The sequence below is a fragment of the Ictidomys tridecemlineatus genome, chromosome 3 (assembly GCF_052094955.1).
Source record: "Ictidomys tridecemlineatus isolate mIctTri1 chromosome 3, mIctTri1.hap1, whole genome shotgun sequence".
Lineage (NCBI taxonomy): Eukaryota > Metazoa > Chordata > Mammalia > Rodentia > Sciuridae > Ictidomys > Ictidomys tridecemlineatus.
In genome coordinates this window covers 199,523,698-199,538,704 of record NC_135479.1, presented here as the reverse complement: position 1 = coordinate 199,538,704, position 15,007 = coordinate 199,523,698, and the positions used below count along the sequence as shown (strand labels likewise).

At 40.7% G+C, this 15,007-nt stretch overlaps 1 protein-coding gene across 6 annotated transcripts in view; it reads left to right on the top strand.

Annotated features, from left to right (window-relative positions):
• The window catches only part of App (amyloid beta precursor protein), a 237,999-nt gene that overhangs the window by 197,349 nt on the left and 25,643 nt on the right, over positions 1-15,007 (top strand). The gene's annotated exons all lie outside the window — the stretch shown is intronic.

Below are 15,007 nucleotides of genomic sequence, written 5' to 3'. Positions count from 1 at the left end.
TAAAGTCATTTTAATATATGAACTTGGGGAAGATACACTTCCACCCATGACAGTTGACTAAATCCTGCATTCAGTAGATGCAGTCAACCTCCCCTTCCTCGTTCCTCAACCATTATCTATTTATTGCACTCGAGTTTTATATTCAAAAATAGAAAATCAGGGGGGACCATGAAAGGTACTTTTCTTGCCTTGCTTCTATACCCTAAGCCATTGGAGCCAGGTAACATGGCTTGAATGTCCCCTCCAAAATTCATGTTGAAATTTAATTGCGATCATGGTTTTAAGAGATGAGCAAGTCCTGAGGGAGCCTTAGGATCACAGGAGAGGGCCCGAGTGCACTCCTGATGAAAGGGTGAGTTCTGTCTGGTTTCTCTTCTCATCTCACACGTGCGCCCTTGCCCTTGGCCATGTTACAGCACAGCACAGAGGCCCTTGCCAGATGCCTGCACCATGGCAGTTGGCCTTCCCAGCCCCCAGCACTCTGCGCCAAATAAATCTCGATTCTTTATAAATTACCCCGTCTCCATATTCTGTTATGGCAGTGCAAAATGGACTAAAACACCAGGTTTCCCTTTGGCAGCCTTTATGAGCTTCACATCCAAGAGCATTTACTTGGCATGGAAGGGTCTGACAGATTTCTAAAACGTCTTTTAAGCTAATGTACCTACCCTCTTCTCTTTGTCTCTGAATGACTGACGCCAGACATTCACAGTGGTAAACCTACACAGACTAGACTGTATGACAGCAGAGCATGACAACCACAACCAGAGCCGTTAAACAGGCTTTCTCATGTCCTGAGCCAAAGGATCACAAACAACCTAGGTACTGCTACTAAGCACTCTTTTTATAAACTATTCAAGTCCAACCAGTCAGATTTCATATCAGAATAAAAGTGCAACTGTTGACAACTGGAAATTGTTTTAAGACCCGATTTGCCAAATGTGAACCCTAAATTGAATCCATAAGCTAGATTTTATGGATTACTCCAGTAATCCAGAGTCCAGTAGTTGCTAGACACAAACATGACGGCCGGCCCATTCTGGCTCAGAGATGGCGTGTTGATCACTCTGAGGCCAGAGAAACCTGAAACCCACCAGGCACTTGCCACACATCGTGTTGCCAAGGACGGCTTGGCTTTTGGCTTCTTGAAGAGGAAATGACACTAGATTTTATGGAATACTCCAATCACCCTAACTTCACTGAATGTAGATGTCTAACCTCCGTCTTTACACTGTGTGAGAAACGGAGGCCCCTCCACCTTATTGCTGAGTTTAGGGATTGACACTAGCATCAAAATCCTCATGGTCTTCTCGGGATAAGACACTCAGCCACTGATGGTCAAGGAAGGGAAATGGAAATGTTCCCTGCGGAAGGGCATGGAGGAGAGGAACAGACCTGAGAGGAGGGCATGTTTAGTCTCACAGAAAGGCTTCCTGGTGCTCGGAGGGAAAGCTATGCTAATAGGGCCACATTGGACTGCAGGATTACAGAGCTCCTTGTTCTTAACCAAAGCTCACTACAAAACCACATTCTACTCCAATGTGTCTGTTGCAGCCAGAAAGGGTTGTCTTACCAGCAAATAGGTATTACCCATTTACACAGGCAGTGTATTGGTTTTCTAGTGACTGAGCACCATAATCCAGGAAGCCTAAACTGTCTGAAATGTGTTCTCTTAAACATTGTGCATGCTGGAGGTCTGAGAGCAAGGCTTTGGCAGGGCCACCTCCCCTCTGAAGGCTCTGGGGAGAATCTCTTCCATCGCATTCTCTTGCCTCTGCCTGTCCTTGGCCTTTCTTTGGACTGTAGATTCACCATTCATGTCCTCACCTCCGTCTTCACTCAGCATGTTTCTTCATGCAATGTTTCTGTCTCTGTGTGTTTCCTTTAGTAAGACGTAAGAGCTGTCCCACTCCAGCATGGCCTCAACTTGATAGCATCTACAAAGACGCTAGTTGCCTATGTCATATTTATGGGCATTCAGGATTAGGACTTAACATTTGTAGGGACAATTGTGGGGTTTTTTTTTTCCTTTTCCCTTTACTTCTGAGAATCTGAAATGTTGTCTAAGATTCTTTCTCAAACACTATTGAATTTAAATCGAAGAACTACGTATCATGAATCTGTGACCTCTCCATTTAAAAAAAAATTAGTTTCCATATTTAATTGATAGCAAATTGTGAAAAGCTTTAAATGCTTCTTTGCTTGAGGCAGATGAATGCGTAAATTTGTATACCATGGCTGTTTTAATTAGCCAGGATTAATTAGTGTTTACCATACTCGGAAGATGAAAAGACATGTATAAATGCACTGTAATGTGAATCATTTTTCAATTCATTGTTGAAGCTTAAAGTGTATTTGAATAAATATTGCTTACATCACACTATTTTTCATAGAAGGACATTGGAGCACTATGGTAATTATGAGCGTTCTAAACTTTTAAGTACATTAATTACACATTATTGAAGATGATTGCACTGTAATATTATGTATTTAGAGAAAGGTAGTTACCTTTTTTTTTGTTTGTTTCAAGTTGAAATGCTTTGAAAGCACAGCAGGAGGTAAGGAAAGGTTAACTGTGCTGTCCCGAAAACAGTATTCTAAAGTAACTTTTTTTTTTTTTAAGAAAATAAATTACTGGGATTCTGTGCACATTTTGAGCAATATCAGAAAGAACTTGTATGAGGTCTTGCACTGAGGCTAGGAAGTGTGGACGTTAGAAATGGTTTGAAGAGACTGGAGCAGTTTTGGTGTCAAGAAGGACGGATTCCAGGACCCATTTAGAGATCCCCAAGCCCATGGATCTTCAAGTTCCTCGTATAAAATGACAGTAGTATTTGCATATAATGCATGCATATTCTTTCATAGACTTTGTCGTCTCTAGATTATTTAGAACACCTAATCCTATGTAAATAGTTGTTTTACTATTTAGGGAATGATGTCATCCATTCTTAGTGAGGGAGTGGCCAGCTGGGTACTCGCATCATGTGGAGTGGAGCACATCTTGTAAGCACCAGGATTTGAGGTTCTCTAGGTAATTCAAGCAGAGCTGGCCTCTGTGACACCACACCCCTTTTCCCTTCATCATCATCTGCAGGGAACAAGTCTCTAAAATCAGATCAATAAAAAGGGTAGGTGGACTTTACTTTTCACCTCCTACACAATTTTCTCCTTTGTTCTTTGCAGGAAAAGGAAAAATAGTAAAGTTGCTATCTATTACCTTAGAATGCTCATATTAAAATGGTTTGATTTGAAAGAAAAGACCCATAACTCTTTATTTGGATAAGGAATGTCTTACTCACTCTAGACTTCTTAACAGCCACTCATCTTATTTCATTGGGTGAAGCATTGTAGTTGGATATTATGAAGAATTTCCAGCAAGGACGTGGCACGTCACTGTGGGTGGAACTGTTCACTTAGCAGAATTCAATATCCGATAAATCCCTTTGGGCTAATCTAATGAGAGCACCTCCCCCTTTTCTCACATCGGGAGAACACCTGTCTATATTCTAGTGCTTCCCTGTGGGCTGTTTCAACCTGGGCGTGAGTTTTCTGGGTTCATATTTCCAGTGACTTCCAAGACCTCTGTCGCAATGTCCAGGAATTTCACAAACTCAACACATCCAAATCGAACCTGTCTTTCTTCCCCAGGTTTGCTCTTTGCATAGACTAAGGGCAGGTCAAGAATTAGAATAGTGCCTGTTCTCTGGATAGTGTTTCTTCCCTGTCCGAGTCACAGCCACCCAACCACCACCATCACCACCACCACCACCCAAGCACTCACTGCCGTTCCTTGTGCTACTTCCACGTCACTCTCTTGTGTATCCTCACCCGCTGTCCTCTTGCCCATCTTTAATGATCCCATGTCTTTTAAGTCTCTTTTTAAACCCCAGGCTTCCCCTCCATTCCTTTCTTTTCTTTACTTGTTGATGGATCACAGATCACTTGGCCTGTAAAATTTCTAGTCTGGGATTTTGCTCATAGTATACTCATGGTACAGGTCAGTACATTCCTCTGCCCTCTGGATGTCCCACTGAAAGCCTTGCAGTGTCTAAGCTGCCTTCCCTGTCACTTCTCCCTTGACCCAGAAGCCCTGGTCAGCCTGTCTTCTGTGCCATGGTACGCAGACCTGTGTCTGCTAGGATGGCAGTCTCTTTCCTGTTGGGTCCTGCTGTTGGATCACTGTGTTAATCAACTTTACCTTACTACAACAATCAACTTTATAAAGAGAAAATGTTGATGTAACTCACAGTTTTGGAAGTCAGAGTCCAAGATCAGATGGCCCCAATGGTTTGACCCCTGGTGGTGGATGATAGCAATTCATGGTAAGAGGGCATATGGAAACAAAGAAAGAAAACATGGTCCCACAGTCCTCTTTAAGGGCACAGACCCAATGATTCAAGGGCACCCTATTAGCCCCACACTGGGTTCTACCACTTCCCAATAGCTCCACCTGTGCACCAAACCTTTACACGTGGACCTTTGAGGGACACTCAGCTTCAAACCATATAATCACTACCCCCAGCCCCAAAATTCAATCTCAATTCTTTCTCACTCTGTTGTTATTCCGACCATAACACTTCCATAGGAGTTATTCTTCTGCCACTCTTTTTCCCTGAAGCATGAGTTCTTTTAGTTAAAAAAAAAAAAAGACATTATTTCTAACACCAACCTAGAAGATGTTAGGATTGCTGAACAGGTGAACGAATGGATGAACTCCCTAGTTAATGAAAAAGTTGTTTGACTTTCCTTCGTCCCATATCCTTTTCCTTAAAGTGGATCCCTTTGGCTTCTCTCACACCTGTGCATTGTGAATACCCTCCTAAAAAGATGTTGCCATCCAATGCCAAGTCCCAGATGCCAAGCTCCTGCCACTTCCAGGCTGGATTTCCCCATATATCATTAAGGGGGCACATGAATAATCTGCAGCATGGAGAGCCACTGCTGTGCCTAGAATTGCTCACAGGAAAGAGAGTTTTGTGTGGGAAAGCAGAGAGGGTGTGTTTAGATTTTTACCTGCATAAATTGTCATTTCGAATGAGCTATCCTGTACAGGAAGATGATGTCTCCAGGAACAGGAGCCCATCCCCCCTCGTGAAGAGATAGGTATCTGTCCTAATCTTACACTTTTACCTCTTCTTACAATTATCAGCATAAATCTCTAAAGCTCTTTGAGGGACACTCAAATTAACTAAGAAATTAACTACGTATGGATGTTGAAAGCCTTTCTGATGTGAGCTCACCATCCATGCTAACCAATTTTTGTATGCTTTATAGTGTAAAATTCTATCAATTAATCACTTATCAACACGAAATGTGCTTTCTTCACACCCCCCAGAGTGATGGCTGTCTTTGGGGAGAGGCACGTTTTCCATTTCATTCATCTGCCCTGGTGCACACCGAGATGTCTTTTTCCTGGTCAGAAAGGACTATGGGAAAGGGTGCTAGTCAGACAGGGCCATTGCAGAGCCATATTTATGTGGAGCCTACAGGACAGAGCTGTAGGGGCACCACCCAGTGACCTCCAATCAGTACTCATCCTGGAATTGCATCTACAGCCAGCATGGCTCTCTGCATCTGTGCTGTGGGTGTGTCTTGCATGGCTGGTTCTCCCTCCTTCATCTTGTGCAGCCAAAGGATCAAGTTGGAGGTCAAATCTAGCCCACATGCAACTGGATAAGCTGAGTGTCTGCCCTTCATGTAACTCACTCCCCAAAGAAACCATCATGTGGGCCAGTAGGGACCTGGCCTTTATCAGAAGTAAAGGTGATGTTTTAATCTCTCTCTGCCTGCTCTCTTAATTGGGGCAGAGCTCAGATAGAGAAAAGGGATCCCTATGGATTGATGCCCAAAACACCCCAACAACCATCAAAGAAGGGACCAGGAGACACTGGGCTCACATTGTACACAGGTTTCTGAATGACGTAGCATTTATAAAAAATGTACACAAGCACAGGAAAACTTTTTTGAGGTTTCTTTTTTTTCCCTCATTCTTTCTTTTAGAACCCAGGGCCTTGTGCATGCAAGGCAAGCACTCTACCAACCGAGCTATATCCCCAGCCCTGCTCGCTCTCTTTTTGTCCACCCTAAAAAGCATTAGCTTTTTTAAAAAGAAATATGATACTATTTCATATTAGTAAACGTCACATTTCATTTTGCCAGTTTAAATCTAAGAACTTAGAAGTAAAAACAAACAACAGCAACAAAAAAAAAAACACTCCAGAAAACTACCAAGTATGCAAAAGAGCCCCACAAAAAAACTGGAAACTAATTGCTGAAGCAGGAAATTGGAGGATTCTTCATCATGAACCCATCTTTCTGCATCCTCAAATCTAATAATCCTAATTCCAAGCACCATCTGCATGTTAGTAGCCTCAAAATATATTTGATTTCATTTTCCACACTGACAAAAATGAGATAATGGTGCACGGCTGTAATACCAGCAGCGTAGGAGGCTGAGACAGGAGGATCACAAGTTCAAAGCCAGCCTCAGCAACTTAGCAAGGCCCTAAGCAACTCAGCAAGACCCTATCTCGAAATAATAAAGGGCTATGGATGTGGCTAAGTGGTTAAGCACCCGTGGATTCAATCCCTGGTATAAAAAAATAAATAAAAACATAGATAACAAAATGAGGATGGGGAAGAGATGAAATACAATTCCTCAAAGGATAAATACATTTAACAAAAAATATAATTACTCTTAGTCATCTCTGGTAGTGAGATTGCAAATGAGTTTTTGTTATTGCTTTTTTCTACATTTTTTGCACTGAATGTATGTTACTCTTGTAATTAGTATCAACTGATTCCTTTATACATAAATAGATATAAACCACAGTGAAGTCATAGCTTTGCTTCAGAGGTTAAGGACAGTTTTGAAGAAAGAAAGCCACATAATAATTTCCTTAAAATTCCATTAGCTCAGCCATAAAAGTGCACATCTCGCAACTAGCTCAAGACAGCCAGTTTTTTCTCTAGCATGTGAAGAGAGAACTGATTCTTGGAATGAAGACCATATGAAAGACTTTTCTTGTTTTTAAAGGATATGAAGCATAAAAATATTATTCATTTTTGATTTTTGTTTGCAGAGAATGTGCAGTTTGTATTAGCTTAAATTAAAGGCCCATGTAATACAATTTCACTATATATTAACCAGAGGAAACCATCCAGATATGTACATAGAGGTACAGTAATGTCTACAGCACTGTTTTTATTTTAAGAAAATTTCAGACTTAACAGAAATAATCCAAAAATGCTATGTAAAAATCCCTTCATTTTAAAAAGTGAGTTGCAGACCTAATGGCTCTTTCACTTGAATTCTTAACTAATTTCATCAAAACAAAAACATCCGTATAGTCCATATGAGAATTGCAATCTCAGCACAGTGTACTTTCAGAGATTATTTCTATAATGTGTAAACCTTCATTTTAGTCTGATTTTAGGTTGCCGACCACCCACATGGGATTAAGACCCCCCTAATGTAGTGGAAATAAGATCAGGACATTGGCACACGTTCCATAAGGAAATGTGAAAAAGAAGCCTTCTAATCTGCTTTCAGATGCCAGGGAGCCTGGCTGGCTTTTATCTTGATTTCTGACCGATGCCATTGGTAGATAGAAGTTGTTTGATGTTTGAAAGCCAAAAGGAAATTTGTCCTAAATGAAACGGGACTCTTTCCTTACCTTCAGTCGAAGCCAGACAAATGATATTTCAGGAAAATGTCATTTGCAGTAAGGAATATTATCACAAATGATGTGCAGCCTTGTCTGTGTCCCCTCCAGGGACAGTTTGTTGCCATGAGTGGACAAAGCATGCCCCATTTAAAGATCTGTAGTCAGGAAGCTGCTAAATAAAAATAAATCCAGATTTAGACATGGAGTCTGAATTTTAACTCTGGAAGATTTTCAGGATTGATAGTGTGGCTAAAAATAAGAGAGGAGTGTCCTAATTTTCCAGAGGTCAAGATAAAAACTAGATTTGTGGGACAGCATTATTTTGTGATAATATGTCTATAAATTTTCCCCCAACTTGGAAAAGGATCCTGTTTCACTCTCAGCCATTGAACAGTCCTACTCACTACATTTTTATATTGTGGATTAAAACAAAAAAAAAGGATATTTTATGTGATTGAGTATAGAATAAATGCACTGTTCAGCAGCTCCGAGTCAGTCTGAGTGATTTTTAAATGTGACTTGGAGTTGGTGAAACCCAGATGCAGGGAGTTCACGTGGCTGTGGTCCTCCTCCCATCTCCCGAGGAAGGGAACTCTAAGGAATAGTGAGGCAGCGTTTCCAGAGACACTTTTGAGGACAGACCGACCCTGAAGATGGACGTGACTGGGAAGGCCTCACACAGTTAAAGGAAGGAGCCTCACCTGGCTGTGATGCTCTTCTCACCTAACTTTGCTGCTCAAATACCCTCAAGGAGTTCTCAGACTATGACTTTAACCTCTTTTACCATAGTGTCTTCATATCTATTTTTCTATATATATCTAGAGAAAAATAAATAGATACAGAAAATCAAATTCGTCCTCTCAAAACTATCCAAAAAAGATGTAAAAGTTGGGGCATTTGTGATGGTGGATGTGTGGGGTGATGCTTCCAAAGTGTTAGTTCCTAATCAAACCTTGTCTTCTGTCAAATGGAATTTTCATGACAAGGTTGCATTAGAAATTGGGAGACACCAGTTCTTTCAGTTACTTTTTTTTTTTTTTGGTGGGGAAAGGGAGGTGGGCACCAGGGATTGAACCCAGGGGTGCTTAACCACTGAGCCACACCTTCAGCCCTTTTTAGACAGGGTCTCACTAAATTACCCAGGGCCTCACTAAATTGCTGAGACTGGCCTTGAACTCCCTATCCTCTTGCCTCAGCTTCTCGAGCCTCTGGGATGACAGGCATATGCCGGTTACTGATTTTAAACATACTTCTCGGGATGGATGTCTGTTTATTCTGTGCTCAGCAGGGTGGTACTCCCAACCTAAAGATCATTGTAGGTATCAAATGAGCTGATGAGTAGATATGGAAAGGCCTTAGAAATGGATGTTGTCGTGAGTCAGTTGTCTCTTGCTTTTAATGTGGCATAGCGTGTCTCAGTGGCATCACAACATAGCTACAGCATCACAGATGACTGATTAAAACACCCCCACCGTGCACAAATCACTTGAAGACCCTAGAGAGAATCTCCAGTTCAGCATGCCAAACAGCTTCTCCTCCACTGAACCTTTGGTGTGTTCCTACTTTGTAATAAATCAACTTATCAGCCAGACTAGTCTGCTGAAAGTGTCTTCAGTGGGGGAGAGCTACTCTTTTTCTGGGAAGAGCCCCGTGGAGACATGTGACCAACCCCTAATGCTCCTTTAAGGGTCATGCTGTATGACACTGACCTGTTGCCTGAATGCATCCTAGCTCTTGCTGATATGTGACTTCCTGCCTTAAAAGTGGTCTGGTGAAGAAGGAGATCAGACTTTCCTGTGGCTTTCGAGTACAAAAACACAATCGGGAATAATAGCTTCAGGACATAGTGTGTTGGTTCTAAGAATAAGACTTAAAAGTGTTTGGAGGTGAAATTTCCTCTGGAAGTATTGCTTCTTTGTCCAATGATCATTTTTTATACCCGTTTTTATCTTTATGTTCTGTTCTTAGGTTTGTTTTGTCTTTTATCGAGGGATAGCTGAGGCCATGGCATTCGTGGTGCCTTTCAACAGCTCGTGTTGTAGTCAACATGGTGGAGAGTAGGTCCCTTCACGTTAGCATGCATGAGAGTCACCTGGGGGTCTCATTAATGTGCAGGTTTTGAGAACTGAAATTTTGCATTTCTAACAAACACACAGAGGACACTCACGTAGCAGGAGTTGAGATAACAGGATTTATGTGAAGGAACTACAAAGACCACCCAACCAACAGCCCAGAATTTTATGGATGAGGAATACAGGCTTAAGGAGTTTCAGAGGCCATGGAGACATTAAATAAGATAAACAGCATAGCAGTAATATGCCAAGCCAAGAATCAGACATGCAGAAAACTCTGATTGGAAAATTAAATCTGATCTCATAGTACTGGTGTGGGCAGAATGCCTAGAATGGATGACAGTTGATTTATAGTGACTTCTTGATAGGGAAAAATTACATCCCTTTTACAAAATACTTCAGTGCAGCTGCGTTAGGATGGATGGTGTGTATTATGGAGTGTGTGGGGTGTGATCCTCAGTCCTTTCAGGCAGGTGGGTAAGTAAATACCTATTTAAATGATAAGGATTGTGAGAATCCCCTGTGAGACAAGATCTAAAAGAAATTTGAGTTTTGCATAGAGGGTAGAGATAAATTTTTTTCCACAAGGAGCCAGAAGAATCAAAATGAAAATGATACTGGCAATGACAGATCAATTCTTGGCAAAAGATAATATGGCAAGCCTGGCGACCTTGTGATCACCAGTCTCCAAACCAGACCTTGGACCAGCCATGTTTTACAGTAGAAAGGCTGAGATGTCGTTCAGTAATCACAAGGAATTATGAAGCATGTAAAAAGAGAATTGGGATTGACACAATGTCAATAAACTTTATTTTCTAGAAACCTAAAATGTGGCCATTGAATTTTTAGAAGGAGTTTGGCTAGTGGGTTGATCATTAAAAAAACATTAGATGAATTATGTAGAATTCATCTGTTTCTTATTCAGCAGTCCTTTTGTTTTTTAAATCATTTGTCTCAAAATGAACAATCATGGATATCTTTTGCTTCCACAAAAACAGAATTAGTTCAGCCACTTGTAGGTGGAATTACTACTTAGTCTCTTTTGATGTTACTTTCTTTGAAACATTTTCAATATTTCCAATGATAGCTAAGTGGTGGGGTTCTTCTTTTTCTTATTTACTCTAAGTATACCTAAATACATCCTCAGAGCACTTTTAAAAGAGCAAAGTGATGGGGTTCATTGTGTGTCTTAATATTTGAAATTATCTCTATTGCTTAAACCAAAGGTTAAATATTTACCATCATTGAACTCAGTGAAATATTTCTACTTTAAAATGCAAAACTCAAGTATCTGGGTATATCTGGCTCCAGAAGTAACTGCTGCAATTTTGAGCAATAAAAGCTTCTAGGGAAAAGGAAGGGAAAAAAATTACGGTGAGGGAAAATGAATGTACTCCTTCAGTTTAATACAACAGTTGGCAAATGTAGATGCTTAAAAGCTTTGGAAATTCCCAATGTAGGCCATTAAAGCATTGTAATAAAATATTAAATTAATTCAGATAAAAGGACAATCCATCAGGCCCACCATCGCAGTAGAAGGTGGTTAGCTTCACCGTGGGAGTCAAAGATGAAGTCCTACTCAAAATGAACAATGAAATAATCATGGAGGCTCTGCATATTTGGTCACAGGAGCAATTGCCCAGCACCAGTGCATTTACTGTTGGTAAAATCTTGAGCTCTTGATAATATCAAGAGGTTGCTTGCTGACTGACTTAGACATTTTATGAACACACAATTGAATCCTACCCCAACTAGGAGTAATCCATCACATTCACCTCTTTTTTTTTTTTCCTTAAAAATCACACTGACTTTATTTTTCCAAATCATATAGCCAGGGATATTTTTTCCCTAAAACTCCTATGTTAAGAAAGGGATATAGATTTCTGCTATTTGGTACCTCGGAATGAAAAGAATGGTTAAGTGTTTTTTTGCTCAGCTAAAAATGTAACTTTTCTTGAATATTTCATTCTTTCACTTAAATATTCTGAATGTGAATATAATGACTCAGGAAAACTCATAATCAGGGGAGTTGGCATTTTGGTGCCTATTGGAGGACATTTCCTGCCAATGTATAAGAGATAAAAGAGGAAAAGTTCCCTACAACTTCCTGACAAGAACAATTAGAGGAGGAAGAGTTTATTTGGGGGCTCATGTTTTCTAAGGTCTTAGTCCACAGATAGCTAATTCCAGGTAAAACCAGGTAAAGGTGAAAGAGTGTGGTAGAGGGAAGCAGCTCAAGATATCACTCCATGAAGAAGAGAGAGACTAAGCTCAGCTCACCGAGTATATACCCCAAAGGCATGCCCCTACTGACCCACCTCCTCCAGCCACACCCTCCTGCTTCATTTACCTCCAAGTTAATCCCTATCAGGGGATTAATGCACTGATTAGGTTAAGGCTCACATAACCCAATCATTTCACCTCTAAACCTTCTTGCATTGTCTCATACATGAACTTTTGGGAAACACCTCGTATCTAAACCATAACACTCTCTGATGATTCCCTACCCTGCCTTTTTTTGCTGCCAAATGCTAAGGTAGACACAGGGTCCCCCTCCTCCAGCTGCCCATTTGGGAAATGACTTCTGGCCAGACAAAAGGAATAACCATTTCACAGGGCTAGTGGTGATTATGTCGACTCACAACCCCACAGGAGCAGAAGACATTACTAAAGACATTGGAACATTCTGGTTTCAGACACCACGCCTGGTTTCTGCATTTACCCTGTAAATGAGCAGCCCAATGATGAGACAAGATTGAACTCCTCTTCTGATATCAGGGGAGGTGGAAATAAGTAGGGGCTAAGTGCAGCCTAGGACCTGGATTTCAGCACGGATGCTTACTGGCACGGGATCTTGAAGAGATGGGTTCATCTGTCCCAGCCTCAGTTTCTTGTCCTGTAAGATTAGTAATGCCTAGCTTGAGAGGAGAGTCAAAAGGGAGCAGGTATCTGACCTGGGCATTAAAGAATTCGTATAATTTAGATAAGCAGAGGTAAGCTTCCCAGGTAACAGGCACAAAGAACAAAGTTGTCATGGCGGGAATACATGGTTCCCTCTGGGGATAACCTACACTGTTCAGCCTGAGGGATGTGTGTCAGGCACATGATCAAGAGGGTCTCCAGTGTCTGGCCCAGGAGTTGGATCAATTCAGTAGGAAATGAAGACCCACTGAAGTGGGGAAAAACCATTCCCATTACTAGGGAAAGATCTAGGGAACAAGTAAGAATAAAAATTAGTAGAAAGAGCAGTATTTTAGTTTGTGCTGCTATAACAATATCTGGAACTCAGTAATAGAAACAATAGAAATTTATTTCTTACTATTCTGGATACTAGAAGTCTAAGATCAAGACACTGCCGGGGACATGGTGGTGCACACCCATTAACTCCAGCAGCTTAGGAGGCTGAAGCAGGAGGGATCACAAATTTGAAGCCAGCCACAGCAACTTAGCAAGACCCTGTCTTAAAATTTAAAAAAAGGGGGCTGGGGATGTGGTTAAGCACATCTGGGTTCAATCTCTGGTGCAAAAAAAATAAAAATTAAAAAAAAAAAAAAGACACTTGCAGGTTCTGAGTTTGCTGAGAGCCTAGACTCTCTGTTTCCAAAACGATGCCATCTAGTGCCTCACCCTCTACAGGAATAAACCCTGTGTCCTCACATGACAGAACAGAAGAGCTAAAAAGGTCCTGAGGTAGTTCCCTGCATCCCTTTTATAAGGCACTGATTAAGCATTTATGGGGGTGGAGCCTTCATGACTTAATCAGTTCCCAAAAGGCCCTTTTAGTACTACCACAGTGGGGGATGAGTCCCAACACATGAATTTTGTGGGACATTCAGACCATAGTAGACAATAAGGAAACATGTCATAATTATTTAGGCAAAAAATTAATCCTGGTCCAAGGAAGAGGGCTGTGGAAAAGCGAATGGAATGTAGACGAGAGGATTTAGAAATGAAATTTAAAAGTTGCCAATAGTGGTGAGTGTGAGTCACGGATGATTCGAAAAGGGGAAGGCAGGAGCTTGAGTACAGTTCTCTACCAAATAAGTTCATGAATCAGGAGGAAGACCTAAGTTAACACATCCACCAAACCTTGGAAATGATACAGAGTGGGAGAGAGGAGACAGAGCTGAGGGAGAACATTTCAGATCCATCCAAAGGTAGGAGATACTTAGACTTCCAAGCATGTTGAGACTTCCAAAGGGAACAGTTGTAGAAAGTGTACAAGAAGAAAATAAAGACCAAGAGGTTGGGAAAAAAAGGAACATGGCGAGTTATTCAGAGACATTATAGGGAAGAAGCTTAGTATTGTATGTGCAAGACAGAGAATGTTTCCAGGTGCATGGGGAAGGTAATCAGTAGTCAATACCACAAAGGCACCAACGACAACATGGCCCCAGGGGAACCAAGCTCCCTCATTTTCTCTTGAAATGGGTGTATTAGCACCAATAATTCTTCCAGGACATCCTGTTTTCAGGATAGCAAGTGCTTGACAGTCACAAGCATACGATTTATATATTTTAAAAGCCCATTTAATTTATTCAAACAGATACTGGCTGAGAGGAGAGTCAAAAGGGAGAGGGTATCTGACCTGGGCATTAAAGAATTCATATAATTTAGATAAGCAGAGATAAGCTTCCCAGGTACTGGCTGAGTTTTTACCCATTACCTATGACTTTGTAAGACTTGAAAAAAGTTGGAGGAAATGTAATCTGGACCTTTTATCTGTAAGGGAAAGGTCATTGAAAGCATCAAATATTGAATTTTAAAACTGTGCCACAGTGAATAGGTATATATTATGACTCAAATTAGACTTCAAAAGGACTAATTTGCTGTGGATTCTATCATTTTACATAATCTCTTGCAATAAAACTGATTCTATGGAAGGATATTAATCATATGCTTTAATGCTATCCCATCAAATTGTCTTAATAGGTCTATTTGAACAGAGTTTTAATTTTTCAGATAAATTCTAAGGGTTTTGTCAAGTTAAAGAAGAATTTGAAGTACAGTAGTAAAATGCTACATATCAAATTTAAATCTGATTTCATTTTCTCCAACATTAATACTAACCAGTGATGGGTTTGAAATATATAATTCAGTAAACTCTTGGCAGAGGTATGATTGGAAAATGAGATACTCTATTTAATAATGATGACTGTTAATGACATGTATGCCAGGTCATATGGCATGCATCTTTGGGTCTCTAATATTTAAAAATACCACAGAATAATTTGGTAGATTATGCAGCACCTGAGGAGCATTTAGGGA